The sequence below is a fragment of the Varanus komodoensis genome, unplaced genomic scaffold, assembly GCF_004798865.1.
Source record: "Varanus komodoensis strain SLA01 unplaced genomic scaffold, ASM479886v1 scaffold50, whole genome shotgun sequence".
Lineage (NCBI taxonomy): Eukaryota > Metazoa > Chordata > Lepidosauria > Squamata > Varanidae > Varanus > Varanus komodoensis.
The window spans coordinates 593870-601965 of NW_025336088.1; the positions used below are offsets into that span (position 1 = coordinate 593870).

Genomic DNA, 8096 nt, shown 5'->3' on the forward strand with positions numbered 1-8096 from the left:
TTGATGAAAAGATTAAACAGGATCAGCTCCAGGACAGAGCCCTGGGGGACCCCGCTTGTCACTGGCCACCATCCCGATGATCCCCCACTAATGGTTACCCTTTGTTTTTGGTCAGTCAACCATGCCCTAATCCATGGGATAGTGCTTTGGTCTCTATCCCAAAACTCCTCTGTTTCTCAACCAGGATATCATGGGGCACTTTTCATAGGCCATGTTTGTTTCAGTTTGTATGCTGCTTCAATAGCCAATACCTGGACTCTCTGTGCAGTTTACAACAATTAGAACAGCACAACATTATAAAACCAATAACAAGAAATCAGCAGTCAAAACACATTAATAACATAGTGAAAATGTAAAAACATGATACATCAAAATTAAAATATTACATCAGAGCATTAGACTAAAACAAGAGGCTACTTTGCTTAAGGAGGGTAGGGGTGGACACACAGGAAGCCCTCCACATGTTGCAGGATTGTAACTCCTGCTGATCTTCCATCTCCTCATTCTTCTGTATTACAGGACATCTTGCCAACTACAAGATATAATAAAAGGAAAATATGGCAGATTAGGAGAAATTGATGTGGCAGGGATCTTTGAAACATGCATCCAAAGCATTAGCACCAATACAGGGAGGGAAAGCTTTGTGCTCTTGTAGTGAGCTTGCATGGCACCAGTTCTATTCCTTCTTAAGACTAATCATACTCTGCCATTCCTTATCATTAATGACCATCATGTAGTAAGTAGTAGCAAGTGTTTACATAGCAACTTTTTAAAGTGCAGAATGCTTTAGATCCCCATGGTGTATCCTAATAGTGCAGATATTTGTAATAATATTGATAAGCTGCATCTCTAGAATGGGGTTTTCAGTGTTTCTGATCTCTGTTAATGATGTCAACTCCAAAGCAGGGCATTCCAGTTTTTTGCGCTTTTGTTTCCAATGTAAATTTAGAAGTGAGCCTCAACTGAGCACCGAACGAACTGTGACCACAGACACATTTTCTTTTTGTGCTGTATGTAGGGTGGGGACAGTGCATGGGTGGAGGGGGCCAAACAGCTCCCCATGCCCACTCCATGACTTCTCTTGCCCTCAGAAGCAATTAGCTCAGTGAATTCTGTCCACAGACCACAGCCTTTCTACCTGGCTATTTGGACTGAGGGGAAGAGCTGACCCCTCCCTTAGTCCCAACGTCCCATTGAAATCCACTCCACCAGGCAAGCTTCTTGCTTGCTTTTTCTTGCTTTTAGCCAAGAAAAAGGGTTCCAGGAGCTATCACTGAGATTGTCCTGCATCATGTAGTTTGGCCATGATCTCTCTCCATCAGCTTTGCCTGTCTTTGGGAGCTCAAAGATCTCAACCCAGGAGGAGGAGCTCTATGGCAAAGGAAGCAGAGATAGAATTCACTGAACCACTGAGAGCAGAGGTGCCTCTTCTTTTACCCAGGTGCTGGCAACCAGAGAAAAGGCAACAGGAGGGAACTGTGGATGTCTTCTAATGTATGTCCAGGAGAGGGAGCTAAATATTAACAAATGCTATATACATCTAAATGAGAATTGTTGCCTAAAAGAATTGCCTCCTGTTCTCACCTTTAAGGTTCTTGTTTTCTTTCTGGTTCTCTCCAAGAAGTTTTGGCATACTTATCACAAAATGATGTCTTCTCATGTCTGATCTGCTGGTCTGAAGTCATCATCAGTTTGTAAAATGCCATGAGAGAAAAAAGATGAGCAAAACACATTTTCATGTGTTTATTATTACTTCTGACCAATATTTCACTGCAGGAAGTGGGTAAAGTAGTGTACAGTCTACATCTAATCCATCTAAGTCTATCCAATTAGATAAGTTGCTATAATTTCTGTTTGGACAGAGAGGGAACATAAGTCAAGCCTGAGGCCAAGGAGAAGTGTTTGAGATGCATCTTGAAAGGTGTTGAGATGCATCCCCATTGTCCTTGAATGGGGTATAAATGGAGGGAGGACAATTCCCAGCCTTGGGAAGGGAAGGGGCCTGTAAGAAAGTTGTTAGAGGATGAGGTAAACTAGAAAAGCTTTGTTCTAATGGTGTGCTGTGCAGTTCCAAGGGGCTGAAGGCAAAAGGGGAAGGGCCAAAAGGCCAGCATGGTTTAGCTGAAAGCAATTACAGCCAGTAGCAAAGACTTAGGGGTGGCACTGCAGCCTTTTAGAATGGAGCCAAACAGCACAAAAGCTGGGACATCAGTGGTTGGGGGAAAGGGATCTTGGTGTTCCACAGAACTCCAGAGTTCAAATTTAGATTGCATTTCTTGGTTTAAAATAATGGGTACAAAATAATATTTTCTCTTTAAAAACCCAGCCAATCCTAAGCTGCTAAGACTTGGGATCTATTAAATATTTTGGGCTGGGGTGCGCAGTGGGAGTGGCCAGGCAGTATTGATTTGTATTGCTAGAGGAGCAGCCAACTAGTGCTGGTTTTGGTTGGCTTTCCTGTTTGCTGAGTGCGCCTGGAGGCAATCCATATGACATGCGGACGCTCTGTATGTTTTGGAATAACTGTGCCAGGAGTCAGGGTTGTGCAAGCGGAGCTATTTTAATTCTAAAAGGAAGGGTAGGAGGAATACTCCTGCTGGAGTATTGTGGAATTTACTCAAAGTCCAAGACAGAGTGTTTTCATGAGTTCCTCTCATTCCCTGTGATCATTTGACACTGGGGGTATTCCTTCTGTTCCAGGTCAACACAGAACTGTGAACTGTGCTCTTCTTCTCGTCAGCAATGTCTGATTGAACGTCAGATTGCAACTGTATGCATGAGGATTGGCAGGTGAAATATTTCTGTCAGCTGAAAATGGAGTCACAAATATATCAAAGTATTATTTCCCCAGAAATCTTGAAATCTGTTTTCAAATTCTTGTGTCAAATCAAAAAGCAAAGCTGCATATTTTTTGCTGTTCACAGGACTCTTTATTTATTTATTTAGAAAATTTCTATGCCGCCCCATTCGCCGAAGCCTCAGGGCGGCTTACAAATAAACTGTAGTCAACATGTCTAAAAAATTGTTTCCCTTAATTTGAGCTTGCCATAATTTCAGTTTCATTTGGAATGCTGTGATGGTTTGAAACATTTATTTATTTATTTAAAGTTTTTCTATGCTGTCCCATTACTAAAAACTCTCTGGATGGCTTAGAAAGGACAAAAAACCAAAAACCAAGAATACTGTATTGCTAAGTTGATTTTCCCCTTGATGACACATGTTTAACTCGTTTAAATGAGGAGTTAAATCCACTAAAAGCACTAAATCTGTAAGCCAGTTTTTGTCGTCAAATTCTGGCACAAATTTTGTTTTTGATACCATTAACAACTTGATAACAAATCATAAAATCTTTTCAACATTTGGACACAACTTAGCCATCTTACTTCCAAAAAGTAAATGATGTCATCATAGTCAGAATCAACACTTTTAAGGAATACCTCGGAATTGGAAATGATTTAATCCCTTGGCCCTTATGAAATTCACAGTCTTGATGGCATTATCCATGTTAAAGCTTTTGCACATAAAATTTCTTGATGTACTATGTAATGATACTTCATCAAACATGAGTTTTGTACTGCAATTGCATTGTCTTCTATTAAATTTACAAGTCCCTCTCTTTTACTTACCATCTCTGGGGCACCATCAGTAACTATGCCAGATATGTTGACAGTGGACAAAGAAAATCTCTTTAACATATTTTTTACTGCTTTGTATAAATCTCTTAATTTAGTTGTGTCTTTTAATGGCACTAAAGACTTCATCAAAGCATTAATATAATTCTTTTTAAAAACAATTGTTTACAATGGCTGCATTTGACATGGACATCCTGACACTATTGAATCACAATATAACAAACAGGAGCCTTCCAAAAATCTAATGAAGCTTTAGGTATTTAATCTCTCTCTCCCTCCCTCCCTCCCTCCCTCCCTCCCTCTCTCTCTCTCTCTCTCTCTCTCTCTCTCTCATCTGTTAGTGGGCACCATGACCACTAGCAATCAAACCTCTGAAGGACTGGAAGGGTAGGAAATACAACCAATCAATTTCTGAAGTCACAAAAATGGCTGTGCTTCAACTTGCTATGTTTACATGCCTCGTGAGTTTAGAACCTGCCAGTTCGGTGCTAGGCTTATGACAGATTTAAGGACCAGCAGCTCACACCAATGTGCAGATAAATTAGAGAAAGCTTAGACCTTTGGGGCTGGTCAGACAATCCAAATTCTGTGCCCATAAAATGCAACTGAAGTATACATTCCATGCACACAAATAAGATCTGCAACATTTCCTCTGGTTGAATGGAAGTGCCAGGCTTTCCAAAGTTTGTGTGTCTGGTTATATTCACACAGCGCAATAGGCAACCCTGGTTCTCAGTTTTTTACGGTTACCTACCTGCCCGACAAGGGAACCTAAGATTACTTTCATCCCTTTGGAGTGGGGGAGGGCAGCTTTGTCACTTCCACTAATGAAAGCAGACTATTAACAGACTTCAACTATTTAGTCAGAAGTAATTTCTTCTACAGTGAATTCAGAAGTTAAATGTGGGCAGGGAGGGGAGCAGGTTCAGGAATATTTCCATAAAGTTCCACCAGTACTCCACACCTGTCTGTTCAGACTCACTTTCAACACAATCTGCAGATCTATTCAGGGGTTAACTATTTGTAATAGAATTAAACTACATGAAGTTAAATGATGCGTTTGAAAGAGAAATATAACTTAGCTTGGTATGACATAGATTTTTCCACTTATGGAAGGGTACCGCAAACTGTTCTTAGACTTAATTGAATAACATCATCTTGTTGCTTGTTGTCCACAACTACTCCAAGGTCTTTTTCGGTGCTGTTAAGCCATGTACCCCTAGTCTTGTATTGATACATTTGGGTTTTCTTACCAGATGAATGAGTACAGGATTGCAATCTCCACTTCTGTGCATTTATATATAGCCTTTCCAATAGGCAGGTAGAGGTTGCCCAGTTTAGATGCCATTTTGTATATATGTGTGTACGGGGTGGATGGGGGGCAGACGACAACACATGGATCTGTGATTCTGGTTTTTCCCCCCAAAATGTCTGCTAGTATATGGAAGATTTTCAGATAGACTGGGATTTTCTGCCTCGAGCACCAAAAATACTGTGAAAATTCTATTTGTATGCATCTTTGATTTTAGAGAATCTTTCTCATTTAGAAGGGGAGGGAGAAAGGAGGAAGAAGAAATGAGTACTCCCTAATACCGCAACATTCCCGCTTCGTTCGGCAAGCATAACTCAACTTCACTCAACCCCCTTCCTTTGTCTCATTCCTCTTATTTCGGCAATTTTGCTCACTGTCTGCCTAGGCTTCTAAAGACCTTTTCAGACTCTTTTTGGGGAATGGAGATGGTTAAGAAGAGAAGTCACACATTCACATGTGCCGGGAGCCAGGTGTAAAAGGCGGCACTCCGGCCTTCTGAGAAGCCTGCGGCAGTTCCTCCTGAATCCAGAGGAGACCGAGCCAGGCTGGAGGGATGGTGCTTCCTTCTCCCAGCGGGTGGGTGGCAAATGGAACCACGCTCCCGGCACCGTCTGAACCACAAGGCAGCTATGAAAGCCATCGATGGGACGGCAGGAAATTCAGGAGAGGCGCGTGTCATCTTCTTCCCATCGTTTCCTCCTCACGCACACGCAACACAAAACACACGAGACATGCGCACGTGTGCTCCCGTTATCACCGCTTGGACCGCACACAAACGAGGGCAGCAGCAGGCGCGTCTCAGCCACAGGAACAAGCCACAAGGACTGGCCTGCCCCTTCCTCCAAGGCAAGCTGCAGCAATTCCCCCCCCCCCTTCCTTTCCCGCCAACCTGGGGCGTTTCAGCCCAACACTTCCCAATCTCCTAGCACCGGATAGGTCCTCCCACACATACTTTTTCGCTTTTTTCTGCCGCTGCTGCAGAGCCTTGCACCTCCCCGCCAGGGAGAAACGCTGTTTCACGCGCCAGCTGGGAGCGCCCACAAGAGCCGCCCTCGCTCCCCTCCGACTTCCTCACATGCTAACACGTACATTGGCTGGGGGAGGCGGGTCACCTGCCCAGAACCATTGCAAAGAGCGAACAGCACCCCTAAATCCTCCGGCAACCTTCAGGCAACCTCTGCAGCACCCACATTTGCCTTGCAACACGGGGACACCCCGCTAGGCATCCGTCTTGCCTTGCTTTGCCTCACAGCCTCCATTGCCATTGCTTAGTGCAATTAATGCCCTTTCTAAGGGGAGAGGAGTCCATCTGGCAGCACCTCGCACCTGCACGCCTCCCTTAGCAGCAAGAGCCCCGCCAGCACAGGTAGCCAGCACATTCCCCTTCCAGCAGCACATGCACACCGCCGCAGCCCGAAGTAATCTCCGCTGATCTCAGTGGCTCTTGCTCCTGAGTCAAGACAAATGGGATGGGAGGGTGAATACTGACTTCTATCCACCTCCTTCTCATTGGGTAGCCAACGGCCATGCTCTTGCTGTCCTGATAAAAACATCCTGATCACACACCTACGCATGCAGGAGTGTGAGTGAGCGTTTAGTCCTAGTACATCCCAAGTTGTTGTACAGCTACTCTGTATTTTCCTCCTTAACAAGGGTTTTTGGTGTTTTTTTGCGGGGGAGGAGTGAAAAGAAGAAGAAATAGAAGGGAAAACATAGGTGGGCTGTAAGTAGAAGACTATATTGTCTGGACCATGAAAGGCAAAGTGGTGGCATGATGAAAGCAAGCATCCTATGCAAGTACACACACACACACACACACACACACACACACACACACAACGCTCTGGACACTATTATACTAAAGCAAACACATTTACTGGTCTGTATGCTGCCCAAATCGCACCATCAACACATAAGAAGGAGGTATTAGATGTGATGGGGTGGGGAAACATGGAAAGTAAAGCTTAGAGGGGACTGAGCATGCTCTGCAATCTTGGAATGCTGGCTGGCTGTCTTCTGGCATGAAGTCCTCTAGAAAAGCAAATGGATGAATTCCCGAACAGGAGCATTTCATGTGGCATCAGTTTTTTGGGGTCCTACTTGTTTATTATATCCCACGTTTCTTCCATGAATGGAAGTCAGAATAGTAGTTAAAGATTCCAAGCAGTCTGCCTGTAAGCCTCTAAATTTGGGGCTTATGAGTGCCCCAGTCAGATTGCTTCCTTAAGATTTGTATCTGTCAGTTTCTATTCTTGATTCCATGACTCTGTTCTTGACTCAGAAGCACACATACCCCAGTGGTGTCTGCTACCCAGACCTCCTAAACTTAAAGACATAGCCAGTGATATGGGGTCGCTGGAACATGAAGAAGTTTACAGAAAAAGTTCCAGTGGAAATTAGGCTCATTTGCATAAGGTCATTTGCATCAGAAAAAATATCAGTTTATATCAGGACATTATAATGTCTTGGCAAAGTCAGTAGTGGGAATAGCATCGGGAAGCATCACTAATAATACATTTTTGCTCAGAAAGATCATTACAATGATGATAGTGCAAAAGAATATAACAATAACAAATATAGCAGTTAATCTTTTCCTACATATAGTATATACATTCTATATACAAGGGATGTATCAATTGGAATATGAATATTTTTTAAACTCAAGATATTCCTAATGGCCTCATATGGCCTCTACTCTCGCCACTCCTAGCAGCCCACTAAAATGAACCAGAATAACCTTGATACAGCATGTAGATAATGGCCTCAAAAGTGCAGCCATTTAGCTCAAGAGTGTCTACATCAGCATTCCTCAACCTGGTTGTCTCCTGATTGGTTGGATTATAATCCCCAACACACCCAGCCAGCAGGTCCATCCATGGTCATTGTTTATATAATTCATCCTAGTGTAACTAGTAAACAACACTCTCCTGCATTTGAAATGGCAGTTCTTCATAAATGGGACAGATCTTTGGACATGAGCTCCTGCCAAGGTTGAAAGATCTCTGATATGTGGATGTCTCAGAATGTGTGCATACATCTGGAAAGGACATGCATTAATAAATATCTGTCTTGTCTGAACTGAGTATAAGTTTATTGGCTTTCATCCAGATCTTTACCAATTACAGACTCAACACCAATTCACTTGCATCTAA

The 8096-nt window shown here is 43.1% G+C and overlaps 1 long non-coding RNA gene across 1 annotated transcript; it reads right to left on the reverse strand.

The window, feature by feature from the left end:
• Nucleotides 1-316: 316 nt before the first annotated feature.
• On the reverse strand, nucleotides 317-8032 carry LOC123031745. Its single transcript, XR_006416381.1, has 3 exons — nucleotides 5897-8032; nucleotides 1585-1675; nucleotides 317-532 (listed from the first exon to the last, which is right to left on the reverse strand). It is a non-coding gene; the product is annotated as an uncharacterized LOC123031745 (long non-coding RNA).
• Between the last annotated feature and the right edge of the window lie 64 nt (nucleotides 8033-8096).